Source organism: Thalassophryne amazonica, chromosome 5 (genome assembly GCF_902500255.1).
Source record: "Thalassophryne amazonica chromosome 5, fThaAma1.1, whole genome shotgun sequence".
Lineage (NCBI taxonomy): Eukaryota > Metazoa > Chordata > Actinopteri > Batrachoidiformes > Batrachoididae > Thalassophryne > Thalassophryne amazonica.
The window spans coordinates 4717672-4734191 of record NC_047107.1 but is presented as its reverse complement, the minus strand read 5'-3'; the positions used below and the strand labels follow the sequence as shown (position 1 = coordinate 4734191).

At 44.5% G+C, this 16520-nt stretch overlaps 1 long non-coding RNA gene across 1 annotated transcript in view; it reads right to left on the bottom strand.

Moving 5' to 3' along the window:
- Positions 1-13381, bottom strand: part of LOC117509731 — a 13688-nt gene extending 307 nt beyond the window's left edge. The window contains exons 1-3 of the long non-coding RNA XR_004560482.1: positions 13369-13381; positions 11344-11350; positions 7564-7575 (exon numbers count right to left, since the gene is read on the bottom strand). This is a non-coding gene — a long non-coding RNA (uncharacterized LOC117509731). The remainder of the gene's footprint in view (positions 1-7563; positions 7576-11343; positions 11351-13368) is intronic.
- Positions 13382-16520: the final 3139 nt, after the last annotated feature.

Sequence of the window (16520 nt, the reverse complement as noted above, 5' to 3'; positions counted from 1 at the left end):
GGGTGGCAGGAGGAGCAGGGGGCTCTCCTATCTTTCAGGTCACCTGTTTTGGGAGAGTTTGAGGGTATTGGCAAAAAGGCACTCTACTTTGCCTGTGTTAAGGTGTTACACTTACGCTCGTTGGCAGGGTTGGCGGCGTTGAAGTGGTCGGGGTTTTTTGGTGCCGCCATGTCTCCTGTGGGGTGCTGGCGTAGCCTGTACAAACCTCCGGTCGACAAACGTACAGGGGATCTTCAGTGGAGGATTGTGCATGGGCTTTTGGCTACGAACGGGTATCTGGCACACCTGGATCCAGGGGTGGATGGGGTTTGTCCATTCTGTCCGCTCAGGGAAACTATTTACCATGTTTTTGCACAGTGTCATCGCTTGGGAGGGCTGTTTGGGTTGCTGGGGAGGTGGTTTCGCGGGTTGGGGTTGCCGTTCACTATGGAATTGTTTATTTTTTGTCCAAAATATCGCGCACACTCCAGGGATTTGCATGTGTTGATTAACCTGCTTTGTGGACTTGCCAAGCTGGCCATCTGGAAGACTCGGAAAAACTGTGTTTTGGCTCTGGGGTTGGTGGACCCTGAGCTTATGCTGAAGGGACTCTTGGCGGCCCGGATTAGGGTGGAATTCCAGTTTTATGCTCTGACTGATAACATGGACACCTTTCGGACAATGTGGTGTAGGAATGATGTTCTTTCATCTGTACGGACTGGGAGCTTGGTGCTTCATTTCTGATGCCTGGGGGGGGGACGGAAAAAAAACAAACAAAAAAAAAAAAAACTCAGAAGCCTATGTCACCAATGTAAATGATGTACTTTACCTGTTGTGAATAAAGGTGTTTTTAAATCTCAAATCTCTCTCTCTCTGTCTCTCTCTCTCTCTCTGTCTCTCTCTCCTCGCTCTCTCTCTGTCTCTCTCTCTGTGTGTGAAGGAGAGACTCGTCACTCTCTCACCGTCTTTGCGGCTTATTTGAGCAAACTTTGGAAACATGAAGGCTTTCATCTGTAAAATAAAGCCTTAATGAGTCAGTCAGTAGCTAAAGCAGGCAGAAGGAGCTGTTTTTACTGGAAGACTTTTGACAGAGTTTTTGTTCTTTCACTGAGAGATGCTGTGGCTCTGCTGGCTGCCGGCGGAGGAGGCAGCGGTCCATTCAGCACAAATAGCCTGGCTAGATTAAAAAAATATAATGCACTATGCCATTGTTCCATTGTCTGGCTTTACACAAACTTTGCAGGGTGCAGTCACTTGTTCCACATCTGTCGCAGTTATCCAAAACCATTAACTTGCTCTTCCTTAGCGGTAGCTATGTTTGTTATTGTGTGAAGAAAACAGGACGGGGAGGGGGGGAGCTAAGGAAAATCCTGGGGACAAAAAAGAGGAGAAAAACTCAAATATTTTATTTTTTAAATTGTCTGCAACCAAAAAATAAAATTAATCAATAAAATAGATAAATTGCCCAGGCCTAGATGGACAGAAAGTGCCTTGAAAGTGCCTCTTCGGGCCTTCAGCCAGCAGGGGATAAAAAGTCTACATGAACCAAAACCTTCCAGCTTTAAATTTGGAAAGAACTGTCAATATTCTACAAGTCAAAATCAGTAAAAGTTGAGATGATATTAAAAATGCAAAAAAATCATACAAATCGAATAAAATAAAATAAAAATTTCAAAAAGCACAGATATCTGCTAATACAGGTAATGTCAAACGTTACCAATCAACATCATGCATTTTTTAACAAGACAATGCAAAACCAGCTCTCGCACACATTTGACTGCAGAAAGTAGAGTCCTGGTACTGGACTGGCCCGCCTGCAGTCCTGACCTGTCCCCAGTAGAGACTGTGTGAAGATTTATGAAAGAAAATTGCAACGACAACCCCGTACTGTTGCACATATTAATATGTGTTTGCAGGAAGAAAAGGACAAACTAACACCTGAAACACTTCAGCGCTTTGTGTCCTTAACACTGAAATGTCCTAAGCAGTGCCGGTGTCCCGTCAAGATGAGGTGAACGTCGACATGTCCTGTGAGGCTTCATCACGGCGTTGCTTTGCGCCATGCAGCTCCATCCCGACGCACAGAATTCCTCCGCTCCTCTTTCCATGACAAACACTCCTGTAACAGCGGAATGTGCCGTTAATTTCTAAACTGGACGCTGTGTTTTATCCGGGACGTCCTCTGACTAGCACAGGAATTGTGGAAGACGTGGACATCAGCACTTTTTCGCCACATTGAGACGGACGTGGGGAGGAATTCCGCGTGTCGCGATGGAGCCGCATGGCACAAAGCAATGCCGTGATGAAGCCTCACAGGACATGTTCTGGCATGTCCAGGCTCATCCACAATTTCTCGGTTAGTCACACGACTGAAAACCCACCGACAGCCATCTGAAAGCCATCTCAAAGCCATCCTGTGAGACCAACACGGAGGTGGTTTTGTGCCGCGCCATGAACGTCTCCGTGGCGCATCCGTCCGCTTTTCTTTCCATGAAAAAAAACTCCTGTAACAGTGGAATGTGCTGAAAAAGTACTGATGTCCACGTCTCCTGCCATTTTTGTGTAAGTCAGACGACGTCCCGGATCAACAAAGCCTTCAAACAACCAGATCAAAATGATCTGGTTGTTTCAGCACGTAGATGTGCGGAGGATTTCGCACGTCTGCTCACAGGCGAATGACGCAACCGACAGGCGTGAAAAAACTCACGCATGCGCACGAAGGTTCAAGCTTGGCTGATGCAATCACACATGATTCAAATCCATATAGTTTTTGAAAAAAATAAAAAGGTCCGTTACTTTTTGGACAGACCTCGTATATTTTGCCTGTCAAAATAAGCTAACTCCAGGTTAAAAATACTTATCGTTTTATAGTGAATAGATTTTATACATTACTGCGTTTGGATGAACAATTTATACATTTACTTGCCCATCAAAATAAGCAAACTTCGTCAAGTAATTTTTTCAGTGCACACATATGCAGTTAGCGAGGAACCTCATCTCGACGATGCACCTCATCTCAACAGAACACCGGCCCTAATAACCAATTTGGCACCTTAAGAGTTGCTGCAGTCTAAACAGCACAGAGAATGAACATTATACAACCAAAATGTACATTTTTATGCTTTTCCTCACGTTATTAAGAGGCAGCAACAATTCTCTGGCACGCAAAGGATTATGGGATATCTCAACAGGGCGAATGAACACTGGCCATCTACTGGCCAGTAGATGGCAGTAAGGACACTGAGATTTTGCTGAAACAAATTTCCAAATAATCCGTGTCTGCTACGTTTAATCTGTGTGAAATAAATAAAGGCAAAACGAATTTCAGACATCTTATATATATTACTCTGGCACAAAGATGACCAACAGTGTTGTAAAGGACAATAAGCAGGACGTTAAAGAGCAAACTTCACTTTCCCCCAGAATGACATGAACAGGAAACGATCGTAGCTCACACAACCTGAGCTTCTGGTATGTTTACATAAAACAAACACAATAACAACGTCTATAAACCAGAGAATATATTCACAAGAGTGGGTCATGTTATTTAGGCTTATTAATGCCTAGGAACATGCACTCACAAAAGTGACAAATGACCTTCTGCTTGCTTGGATTCAGAAAACACTTCCCTGCTGCGGCTACTGCTGCTGGACCTCAGCGCAGTTTTTGATACTATATGCAGGCATGCACATAACTGGTACTCATGGTGCTTGTGCATGCTAAAAATAAATGATGCACACCAGAAAACACAAAGGAAGCACTTCATTGTAAGAAAAATGTCTGCTGTGCATCAATGATTTTTAGCACACATGAGCACCATGAGTACCAGTTATGTGCACCCCTGACTATATGTTACATCTGGCTCTCTCTCAGCCTGCTATTTCTCAGGCTCCTTCCTAATTATATCAATCTGTGACTAACTACCCTGCTCCACTTAGCCAGATCCTGACACTCCTCCAACAGATTATCTTACAACATTATGAGTCAAGTCACACAGCATTTTTGCACCGTGTTTGCTTTCCTGTTATCGGACATCTGCCTGTCCCTGACCTATGCCTTTGCTTCAGCACTTGGACTCTTGCCTGTCTGCTTGTTGGCTGACCACTGCCTGTCTCTGTCCACCATCTCAGCCTCAGCCTGTGAAACTGTCAGCCTGGGAGTTTGGGATCACATATCCACCTGCAGGAACAAGGGACCTCCACAGTTTCAATTTAAGAACAGCTCTTTATCATTCACTCTCAAACCTTTTGGAACTTGTCATTTGCACCTTGACTTTTGTGAACCATGATCTCTCACTGTCACCAGACTCAAATTGTGCCTCGGACATTTGGCTAAATCCTTACCCGAGCAGTACAGGAAACCCAGAAAAAACACAGATATTAAAAATTTAATTCCTACAGTCTGTACCACCAAACAGCTTCCTAGGAAGCTCACCTCCACTTTTAATCGTTGGTCTGTGGGTTGTAGTGTTGTTCACTAGGCCTAGAATTACACTATAGACCACTGCATGCTGTTCAGAAGACTTTGATATGATTTTGGCATTCTCTATTTAGGTTCTTTCATGGCTGTTGTCGCATTTATCTAATCAACTACAATGTGTTTTATACAAAAACATTACTTCCAAATTCTCAGCAGTAAAATAAGAGACCAGGTGTCAAAGTCCAAAACCTTGTCCATGTCATGATACTTGGGTAACAAATCAAGTTGAGGATTGCCTGTTGTGTGAAATACAGTGGGGACCTTGTGTGCCTCATGACCACCACGGTAACCATGAAGGCCCAACAGGAACCCTGAACACAAGACAGCTAACAGGGCTCTAGTGAAACAAGAAGTCCTCAATGGTGGATCAGGCAGTGGAGATGATGGCTTGTCACAGAACTGTAAAGGTGGATGAAGGCTGCAGTAGGTCCTCAGACCCCTTTACTTCCGGTGTCCACCACCGGGTTCGGGGATTGCCGCCGCGACAGGCACCAGAGACCTTGTGACCACAGCTATGAGCGGCCACACGTGGGCGTTGAAATCCCCCAGGAGAACAATGGAGTCCCCAGTCGGAGCGCTATCTAGTACCCCTCCCAGGGACTCAAGGAAGGTCGGGTACTCTGCACTGCCGCTCGGTCCATAGGCCGAGACAACGGTGATAGACCTGTCCCCAACCCGAAGGCGTAGGGACGCGACCCTCTCGTTCACCGGAGTGAACCCTAACACATGGCGACTGAGCTGGGGAGCAATAAGCAATGCGACCCCAGCTCTCCGCCTCTCCCCGTGGGCAACGCCAGAAAAATGAAGCGTCCAGCCCCTCTCCAGGAGTTGGGTACCAGAGCCCAAGCTGTGCGTGGAGGTGAGCCCGACTATCTCTAGTCGGTATCTCTCAACCTCCCGCACAAACTCAGGCTCCTTCCCCCCCAGCGAGGTGACATTCCACGTCCCAACAGCCAGGGGCTGTGAGCATGGACCGGGCTGCCGGGCCACCCGCCCTCGACCGCCACCCAATCCTCTCTGCACCCAACCCCCAATGCCCCCTCTGCAGGTGGCGAACCCACAGGAGGGCGGGCCCACGTCGCTCTTTCGGGCTGAGCCCGGCCGGGCCCCATGGGCTAAGGCCCGACCAGCAGGCGACGTCTCGGTCCTTGATTTTTTACTGGTCATGGAGGTTCTGAACTGCCCTTAGTCTGACCTGTCACCTAGGACCTGTTTGCCTTGGGAGACCCTACAGGGAGCACAAAGCCCCCGACAACATAGCTCCTAGGATCATCCGGGTACGCACACTCCCCCACCACGATAAGGTGGCAGCTAGAGGGGGGGAACTTGGAAAACTGTGATTTTTCAAATGCGAAAGTCATTTCTGCCCAAAATTCAACTGCTTGATATATTTTCAAGATAAACAAATAGTTTTTGTTTGTTATTTTTTTATTTACAGGTACTTCATTCTATAATGTATTTATCCATATATGACATTTTACCTAATATGTTTAGATACTGGAAATATAAGGCCAATTTCGGTGCAACCCCAGCGTTCTACCATACCGTGAAAATGCCCTTAAAACCATGATTCGCTTTGAAGTTATTAATTCCGACCGGACTCCAAGGTGACTTGGCAGCGTGGCCTTTTTAGCTGTGTGAACAGAACGGAGGATGATTCTCGTTTGTTGCTCACAACAAGACAAGAGTCCCAGTTAGTGACTTTAATCCGCACAAAAGTTAGTCATGATTGACATCTTTAAATGGCTTTCAAGAGCTCTCATGTTTTAAAAGAAGAATTTTGCAGCATGTCTGTGTCACAGAGTGACGTTGGGCAGACACAAGATGGTGAGAAAGATGGATTGAAAATGTTTGATAAGGACAACAATCCTTTGAATTGTCGCTGGCTTCATGAACACACCTGAATGATAAACGAAAAAAGCAAACTGTACCATCAGGAAACATAGTAAGAATTTTTCTCTTTCAGGAAAATAAATATTGTGCTCTTCAAACAGGATTTTAGACAAGATTATGTTACTTTTTTCATTAATCTAGAATTTCTTTCATTGGAAAACGAGACGTGGCTTTGAATGGATTTACATGACTTTACACAAGAATAAATGAGTTTTTATTAATATAGACTTTTTTCATGGGAAAAAGACACTGGCTTTGAGTGAATTTACAGGAATTTACACAAGAATATGTGGCTTTTTTGTTACAGTATGTTGTTAGATAATATCTGTGCTAATTCTTTGTTTTATGTTAGCTATTAAGCATTTGTGTTATTTGTTTGGAAGTTCTGAGTTTTACTCTATCATGTGTCCAGGTTTCAGACACAGGGAGAGCTCCCCCTGTTGGTGAGAGCCAGTAACATTAGAAATGTGAGACTAAACCACACCCATGTTAACACCCACAAGGTATAAAAAGTGTTGTATGACTCATTTTAGGGGCCTTTCACAAGATGGACACTGTCGGTGAGGTTCCCAGGCCTGGTTTCTAACGTGACCTTGAATAAACTCAAAATGAGGAATGCAATGGTTTGGTTTTTGGTAAGGGGCAGAATTTTACATACAAGAACCAGGTAGAAATAACAGTGTTATGTTGATATATTGATATATTACCATGATTTTCAAAATATTCTCCAATCTTTAGCTGTGGTTTTTGAAATGCTGTAACAGTCTTTTCAGTCTTCATGAATTTTAATTGTTCTGAGTTAATGCATAATTTTGTTTACTATTAAAAGGAAAATCATTCCAGGTCCTACTTCCACGTCATGTTCTGTTATTTCAACATTATCATTGGCGGTTCAAATGAAAGGTTGAATCATTTAAATATGTACTTCTTTTTAGTTTTTTTCTTCCAAGAGATGGCGAAAATGTGTCATTAGATACAAAATTAATTTGGTTTCTGGGGCCCCACAGGGCCTAGACCCCGGCTCCCTGCAAATTTTCCTCGGATTTCACAATTTTCATTTCACAGCCCTGGGCTTTGGGAGAGTTTAAGAAACAGACTCGCCGCTTCTGAAAAGCAGTGAAGCAAAGAACTAATTGAAGCAGTGGGTCGGAGCACTGCTTCATTGGGTCAAGCTTCAAAGCGGAGCCATTACAGAAGCGGTTGATTGCAGACCTGCTGCAGGGTCTGTAATCAACATAGAGAAATGATCATTTTTCTGACAAACACCCTCAAAAACAATGGCCGCTTGTCGTGACTTGCCCCTGCTCAGCCCTGGACAGTTATGTTTTCTGTCTTTTTTTAATTCTGTTGTCTGCTTTTTTGATCACTTGTTTATTTTGCTTTGTCACAGCTGGTTGTTTTCTGTTCGTCACACTTCAGCCACATGTTGAGTTCCATTCTTGTTTAGTTTAATCTTTGATCCACGGTCTTTGATTTTTGATCATGATTGCTTTTTGTCACAGGTTTTATTTGTCACGTTGTTCATTGCAGCCGTTGATTATATTTTGTGTTTTACACCTCGCTGCATATCAGTTCCATTCTAGTTTCAGTTTTTGATTTTCTTATTGCTTTCTTTTCTATTTATTGTTAAGGATTAATCTGTTCTTGTGGATATTCCATGCAGCCTTTGGTTCGAGTTGTTCTTCTCTGTCTTGTTAGTTTAGTATTGTTTATGGTTTCTAGTCATGTCCATGCTGTCACTGCACTCTCTTGTCTGTCTCTCCTCATCTTGGTTCTCGTGTTCACCCCCAGTCTCTGTTGACCACGCCTCAATTTCTTTGTCATCTCCTCATCCACCTGCCACTGCACTCTCTTGCCTTTCACTAGTAAATCCTCATCTCTGTTGACCACACCTCGTTTTGTTTGTCATATCCTCATCCACCTGTTACAGCACTCTCTTGTCTCACATGGTTGCCTCTCCTCTTTATTAGTCCACCACACCTGCTTCAATTCGCATCCTAATTAAACCACTGTGTATTTAAGGCCTACTACTTTTCTTTTCACTTGTTTGATCGTTGGTGTTCCTATCTCCATTCCAGCTCACGTACCATAGTTCTTTGTTCCTAGCCATAGTTCCTTGTTGCCGACTGTGCCTGTTTTTCTCGACCTCACCTTTTGTCTTAGCTCTTGTAACTTTGATTGCCGTGCTCTGGCCTCAGCCTGTATTTTGACAGTGCTCTTGCTTTACACCTGCCTCTGTACCTTCGCCTTGCTGACCGCCTTTTTCTGTACCAGACCCTCTGCCAGTATTTTCAATAAAGCCTTTATATCCTACCACCTGCTTAGGAGTCTGCATTGTGCCTCCTGCCTCCTGCTGTGCCCAGCTCTCCTGAGAATCATGACACCGCTCTGATGGACCGATAAGGGAATCGTTAAGCAAAAAGGCTATTGATGTCAGTGGATCGAATCATTTCTTAACGATTCTCGAAAAGAACTGGTTCTTGATACTCAACCCTATGGCCCAGAATAGGTGGTTCACTGGTCCGCACGTGTATTTATCCCAAACTCCAGAGATGAATATTTAGTAGTTTTGAAGGAGTTGCATAAATTTTGTGGACCCACTGACTGACTGATCAACCGTTCATCATATTTCATTTGTGCGTGATCTGGCTGGCACATCTTAAAATACATATTCATCAGTACTTGACTTGTCCTCACTGACAGAAATATACGTTCATGTTATAGTGACGACAGTGGTATTAGTGTGTGTGGTGGTGGTGGTGGGGGAGAGGGAGTGGCATCATGTTCGTGGAGCAGTTCAGGGACCGCCACAGGAGAGAACACACTCAGCGAAAAGGATGGGTGTCTGTCGGCCTGGTAGTCCGCCATTACTGGAGTAATTTGGTCGAGCTTGTCAACCTAACGGTGGGTACATGTCATATTTGTGTTTAAACCTACAGTCTGATGTGTTTAAGGGTGTTTTTCTCCACTTTTAAAAGGACCAATGCAGACTCTTCACACACAGATCAATAACTGCTTTTGAATGAAATAGCCATGAGTTCATCCCTGTTCTATTCAGACACTTTAATCCTCTGGAGTCATTCAATGTGAATATGCGTCAGTCACATGATCGAATTAAGAGATTCTCCCATCAAATTCAGCACACTTTCAGTTTCAGTTTGAATGTTTGTTGAAAATGCAGACTTCTACCTACATACCAGTTTTTAAATTTTGTTGATAGACCCAGTAAAACCTGAATAATGATTAATAAATTTCACCAGGCATTTTCCTGAATTATTATGGTAACGCGCTTTCTCCAGCGCGCGGGAATGGGTAGTTTTCCTCACTTTTCTTCTCTCTGCTTGGAGCATTTACAATGGGAAAAGAAAAACCATGATTTCCCCTTTATCTTTTGGTGGAAAAGACCAGCCTTTTGATAGGAAAGGTATTTGGTTATACCCCCGTGATACTAGAGCATGAATGAGTCCAAATGCCGTACGAATGAAGATTTGAACAACAGTCATACAAATTTGAGCTGCACTCGAATGCATTATACACTATCGTTACAGCACTCAGCACATTTGTGCGGCCAGAGCACATGCATTCTACATTCATGTTGCGTTTGTATTGGAAAACATTTGAACAGCAATCGAGTTGCAGTGGTGCCTCATTCTGACTGCCGTACAGATGCGGTACAGCATAATTACGGCAATTCGTATGCAATTCAAGTAATTGAGGCTGTGTTCGAGGGGCCGTATGAATTGTTTGAGCATGTGGAATCCTGGCTGAATGTCTTGACCGTCCTCCCCGTCACACTGGAGCACGAATGAGCACAAATGCCGTATGAATGTACATGTGGCACTTAACTAACTGGCAAGTTAACTACCAACAAGGCCAGCATGAATGTAGAGAACATGCATACCACTGTTGTGCTGGATTCTAACTGGAGAATTTTTGAACGGCGGTTGAAGGGCAGTCGTACCACAGTCTGACTGCATCCGGAACATTCTGATTACTTTCGGTGAACCTTGAAATGGATCAAGCCAGCAAAATCCTGCCGGCACGGCCAGATTCTGCCCCAAATGAGCAGTAAAAGAAGTAAATTTGCTCTTTTAATGATGAAATCCTGGATGGAAAACTTTCTGAATCAGTTTTTCACACTTTACTCTTTCACTGAAGCTGTGTGGTGAAGATGATCGTTGATTAAAATTGCATCGCTGCTTTTTTACACGTGTTTTAGACTGTGTGTACAACAGTCATGGGGTGGGGGTTGGAGCTTATGTAGGGTACACTCTGGACATGACGCCAGTCTATCGCAGGGCATTATCTTGTCAAATTCAGTTTCTGTCTCTTCCTGGTTGGTGTTGGTGTGTTGGTGCATAAGCATCAACAGACAGAAGTCATCAGAAGTTCACTGACACCCAGCAGGAGTTCAGTCGGTTTTGCAGGGAGAAAGTTCTGTATGGTAAAACCGACACCATGGATTCATCATTTCTCCTCAGCATGCACTTTCCAAAAGAAAGTACAGCCTCTTTGGTCATCCCGTAGCTGTCCTTCTCCTACTGTTATTACACTGAAGACAGTGATGTTGAGGTCAAGTTTCAGGAGTTCATGTGAGATGAGAGCTGTTTACTGTCTGGTTGGCCCGAATTTGTGTTGTCCATGAATGTTTGTATGTTCTATGTACTAAATTTCATTACTTGTGTTTTTGTCTTTCTCCCGTACACCTGGTGACCCTCTAGACATGGTCACCCAGACAGGTTAACGGGAAGCTGACTATGTTTAGGGCACCTTTTCTAGCCGCCTCCCTGTTCAGGGTGAGCAGAGTGGATCCTAAATCGGACTGCTCAGTAGGGCTGCCACAAATGACTATTTTGATAGTCGACTAGTCAACGATTATTTTTGCGATTAGTTGACTAGTCGGATCATGCGTAATTTCCTAAATTAAGGCCTGCAGCATTTTCCGAGAAACGAGCACAGGGTAAAATATAAAGAGTGGAGGAAGGTGCACACAGGTGGACTACATTCTTTATAGGAGATGCAAGCTAAAAGAAATCACAGACTGTAAGGTGGTAGCAGGAGAGAGTGTCACTAGACAGCATAGGATGGTTGTTTGTAGGATGACTTTAGAGGTAAAGAAGAAGAAGAGAGTGAGAGCTCAACAAAGGATCAGATGGTGGAAGCTGAAGGAGGAAGACTGTTGTGTGAAATTTAGCGAGCAGGTGAGAGAAGAACTAGTTGGAGGGGAAGCAGTTTTGGACAACTGGAAAAGTACTGCAGATGTGGTGAGGGAGACAGCTAGGGCAGTACTGGGTATGACATCTGGACAGTGGAAGGAAGACAAGGAGACTTGGTGGTGGAATGAAGAGGTCCAGGAAAGCATAAGGAGAAAGAGGTTGGCGAAAATGTTTTGGGATAGTCGGAGAGATGAAGAAAGTAGACAGGAGTACAAGGAGATGCGGCGTAAGGCGAGAAGAGAAGTGGCAAAAGCAAAGGAAAAGGCATATTGCGAGCTGTACAAGAAGTTGAATAGTAAGGAAGGAGAAAAAGTCTTGTACCGATTGGATGCCGTCAAGCTGAAGAAGGAGTCCTACTTATCTTTGCTGGTAGGCGGGACCCCAGAGGCAGCTGACGGGTACCGACAGGCCAAGCACGCCGCAGCCGGTGCGGTCACAGAGGCAAAAACTCGGGTCTGGGAGGAGTTCGGGGAGGCCATGGAGGAGGACTATCGGACGGCCTCGAAAAGATTCTGGCAAACCGTCCGACACCTCAGGAGGCGGAAGCAGCTCTCCACCAGCACTGTTTACGGTGCGGGTGGGGAGCTGTTGACCCTGACTGGGGATGTTGTCGGGCGGTGGAAGGAGTACTTCGAAGTTCTCATCAATCCCAGCGTCACGTCTTCTGAAGAGGAAGCAGAGACTGGGGACTCAGAGGCAGACTCATCCATTACCCAGGCCGAAGTCACCGAGGTGGTTAGAAAGCTCCTCGGTGGCAAGGCTCCTGGGGTGAATGAAATCCGTCCTGAGTACCTTAAGTCTCTGGATGGTGTGGGACTGTCTTGGTTGACACACCTCTGCAACATTGCATGGCGATCGGGGACAGTGCCTCTGGATTGGCAGACCGGGGTGGTGGTCCCTCTGTTTAAGAAGGGGGACCGGAGGGTGTGTTCCAACTATAGGGGGATCACACTCCTCAGCCTCCCCGGTAAGGTCTATTCCAGAGTACTGGAGAGGAGAATTCGACCGATGGTCGAACCTCAGATTCAGGAGGAGCTGTGTGGTTTTCGTCCTGGTCGCGGCACACTGGACCAGCTCTACACGCTCCATCAGGAGCAGGAGCTTGGTTCGCATTGCCGGTAAGTCAAACCTGTTTCCAGTGCACGTTGGCCTCCGCCAGGGCTGCCCTTTGTCACCGGTTCTGTTCATTATCTTTATGGAGAGAATTTCTATGCGCAGCCAGGGTGTAGAGGGGGTCTGGTTTGGGAACCACAGAATCTCATCTCTGTTGTTTGCGGATGATGTGGTTCTGTTGGCTTCGTCAAATCAGGACCTTCAGCGTGCACTGGGGCGGTTTGCAGCCGAGTGTGAAGCATCCAGGATGAAAATCAGCACTTCCAAATCCGAGGCCATGGTTCTCGACCGGAAAAAGGTGCTTTGCCCTCTTCAGGTCGGTGGAGTGTCCTTGCCTCAAGTGGAGGAGTTTAAGTATCTCGGGGTCTTGTTCATGAGTGAGGGACGGATGGAGCGTGAGATCGATAGACGGATCGGTGCAGCATCTGCAGTGATGCGATCGCTGTATCGGACCGTCGTGGTGAAGAGAGAGCTGATTAGGGGGGCAAAGCTCTCGATTTACCGATCGATCTACGTTCCGATCCTCACCTATGGTTATGAGATTTGGCTCATGACCGAAAGAACGAGATCGCGAGTACAAGCGGCCGAGATGAGTTTCCTCTGCAGGGTGGCTGTGCGCTCCCTTAGAGATAGGGTGAGTAGCTCGGTCACTCGGGAGGAGCTCGGAGTCAAGCCGCTGCTCCTCCACGTCGAAAGGAGTCAGTTGAGGTGGCTTGGGCATCTTTTCCGGATGCCCCCTGGACGCCTCGCTGGAGAGGTGTTCCGGGCATGTCCCATTGGGAGGAGGCCCCGGGGAAGACCCAGGAGACGCTGGAGGGAGTACATCTCTCGGCTGGCTTGGGAACGCCTTGGGGTTCCCCCGGAGGAGCTGTGTGTGTGGATCGGGAGGTCTGGGCGGCTTTGCTTGAGCTGCTGCCCCCGCGACCCGACTCTGGATAAAGCGGAAGAAAATGGATGGATGGACAGTTTTCCAAGTTGAATAATTTCCGAGGCAGAATATTCACCACAAAAATATTCACTGGTAAAATACATTAGAATATGTACTTTTACTAAATGATGCACTAGTGGCTATATCCAGGATTTTTTCCGCACAGGGTAGAATTGAATCCGCATGAGTAAGTTTCCGTCCAAAATGTCCACTCTAACAAGAAATACATCTTTGTGAATCAGATACACTTTTAATAAAGTGCATCTATGTTTGTCACCTTAGGGCAAAATATATCTGAACTATCTTCTGAAACTTGGTATTGAGAAGCATGTGAACATCATTCCATCCAAAAGTGCCCACTCCGAAATACAGGTTTAAGTCCTCGGTATGTTAACATTGTAAATATTTCTGCTAAGGCAAGGTAATAAAAAATATCCTCTCACTTCATAATATACATATTATGCACTTGGAAAATTATTGGCTGTTAATTTTGAATAAGACCCACAAGGAATGTGTCTAAAATATTTTGTCCACTCTTAAACCATTTGTTACAAATCTTAAAGTATCCTGTATCATCAATCTTTCCTGATTTTATTGATTTATTTCTCTAATATATTGAGACACTTGACATTATATACTTTTGAACTATTTCTGACAGTCTTGACATTGTTTTAATTTTTTGCAGCCTATTGACTTAATTATCCGAACTCCAACAAAAGATGCACAAATTGCTGGAATACAGTACAAGAGTTATCACTTTGGGCCATGTATTAATATTTTCTTGAAACTATGGATTAATACTTCTAATAAAAACACAATTTGTTGTTATTCATACAAAAGAATAACATTTAGCTCTCATATTTGTCCCTTATGGGTAGAAAATTTTGGCACCAGAGGAGAATATTTCAATAAGACTCAAATTTTTAGTGAAAATTTCAGCTTCTACATCAACATTAGTCATCCAGTAAATGATATAAATAATCTAGGTAAGTTTTACTAAGAAACTTATTTTAACTTGGAAATATGGCTATTACTGACAGCGGTAATTTTCTTGTATTTTTAACCTTTTGGACATGTATACTTTGAAAGACCAGAACTTGAGAGAAAATAAAGTTACAGCCAAAATTTTAAAAGTTTCTGCAACCATAAAGGTTAGAGATATAAACTAATTACTAAAAACAGAAAATTGAAGACATCAATTTTTGACCTCTTTGGGACTGAATGCTATACAATATTGTGAAAATGCCCTTAAATCAAATGACGCGTCTTTCCAAACGCTTTAAGACAATAAACTACAATACAGTAAAACATTTTTTTCCTCCCAAAATGAGACGTCCTGTGTTCTTTATGAATTACATCCTGACGTGCAGCGCAGCCGGCTGAGCTCAGCTCAGAGGGTACGGAGTGACATTTATGCCATTAATGTCTGAAAGGAAATGCTTTTGACAAAAACTACAGATTTTGTTTATTTCTGTTTATGTCCAGAGATCAAGGATCCAGTGACCTATTTCATATTTATTTAAGACTCAATAAAATGTTGTTGACATAGAAAACCTGTAAAGCCTACTTTTAGTACACAGAAAATTCACAAGAGGCATTTATAAGGGAATCAATAAGGAATCGGATTGATAAGCGGAATTGATAATGGCATCGATAGACAAAATCTTATCAATACCCATTTCTACTGAGCCATGTTGCTAATTGGAGAGTTTTCACACCCTAATACAGAGAAAAAATAAAGAACGTATAAATACGAGGGCTGTCAATAAAGTAACGGTCCTTTTTATTTTTTTCAAAAACTATACGGATTTCATTCATATGTTTTTACATCAGACATGCTTGAACCCTCGTGCGCATGCGTGAGTTTTTCCACGCCTGTCGGTGACGTCATTCGCCTGTGAGCACTCCTTGTGGGAGGAGTCGTCCAGCCCCTCGTCGGAATTCCTTTGTCTGAGAAGTTGCTGAGAGACTGGCGCGTTGTTTGATCAAAAGTTTTTCTAAACCTGTGAGACACATCGAAGTGGACACGGTTCGAAAAATTAAGCTGGTTTTCAGTGAAAATTTTAACGGCTGATGAGAGATTTTGAGGTGATACTGTCGCTTTAAGGACTTCCCACGGTGTGAGACGTCGCTCAGCGCTCTCAGCCGCCGTCGTCAGCCTGTTCAAGCTGAAAACCTCCACATTTCAGGCTCTATTGATCCAGGACGTCGTGAGAGAACAGAGAAGTTTCAGAAGAAGTCGGTTTCAGCATTTTATCCGGATATTCCACTGTTAAAGGAGATTTTTTTAATGAAAGACGTGCGGACGGATCCGCGCGTCGGGACGCAGCCGACGCGGTGCGGCGGCACAGGAAAAACACCTCCGTGTTGATAACCATTTGTAAAATCCAGGCGGCTTTTGATGGCTTTCAGTGGAGTGAGTATATGAGAAATTGTTTAACAGGCAGGACATGTTCCAACTTGTCCTTAAGGCTTTCAACAGAGGTGTTTTTCCTGTGGCGGAGCGTCGCGGCGGCTGCGTCCCGACGCGCGGACCCGTCCGCACGTCTTTCATTAAAAAAATCTCCTTTAACAGTGGAATATCCAGATAAAATGCTGAAACCGACTTCTTCTGAAACTTCTCTGTTCTCTCACGACGTCCTGGATCAATAGAACCTGAAATGTGGAGGTTTTCAGCTTGAACAGGCTGACAACGGCGGCTGAGAGCGCTGAGCGACGTCTCGCACCGTGGGAAGTCCTTAAAGCGACAGAGTCACCTCAAAATCTCTCATCAGCCGTTAAAATTTTCACTGAAAACCAGCTTAATTTTTCGAACCATGTCCACTTCGATGTGTCTCACAGGTTTAGAAAAAATTTTGATCAAACAAAGCGCCAGTCTCTCAGCAACTTCTCAGACAAAGGAATTCCGACGA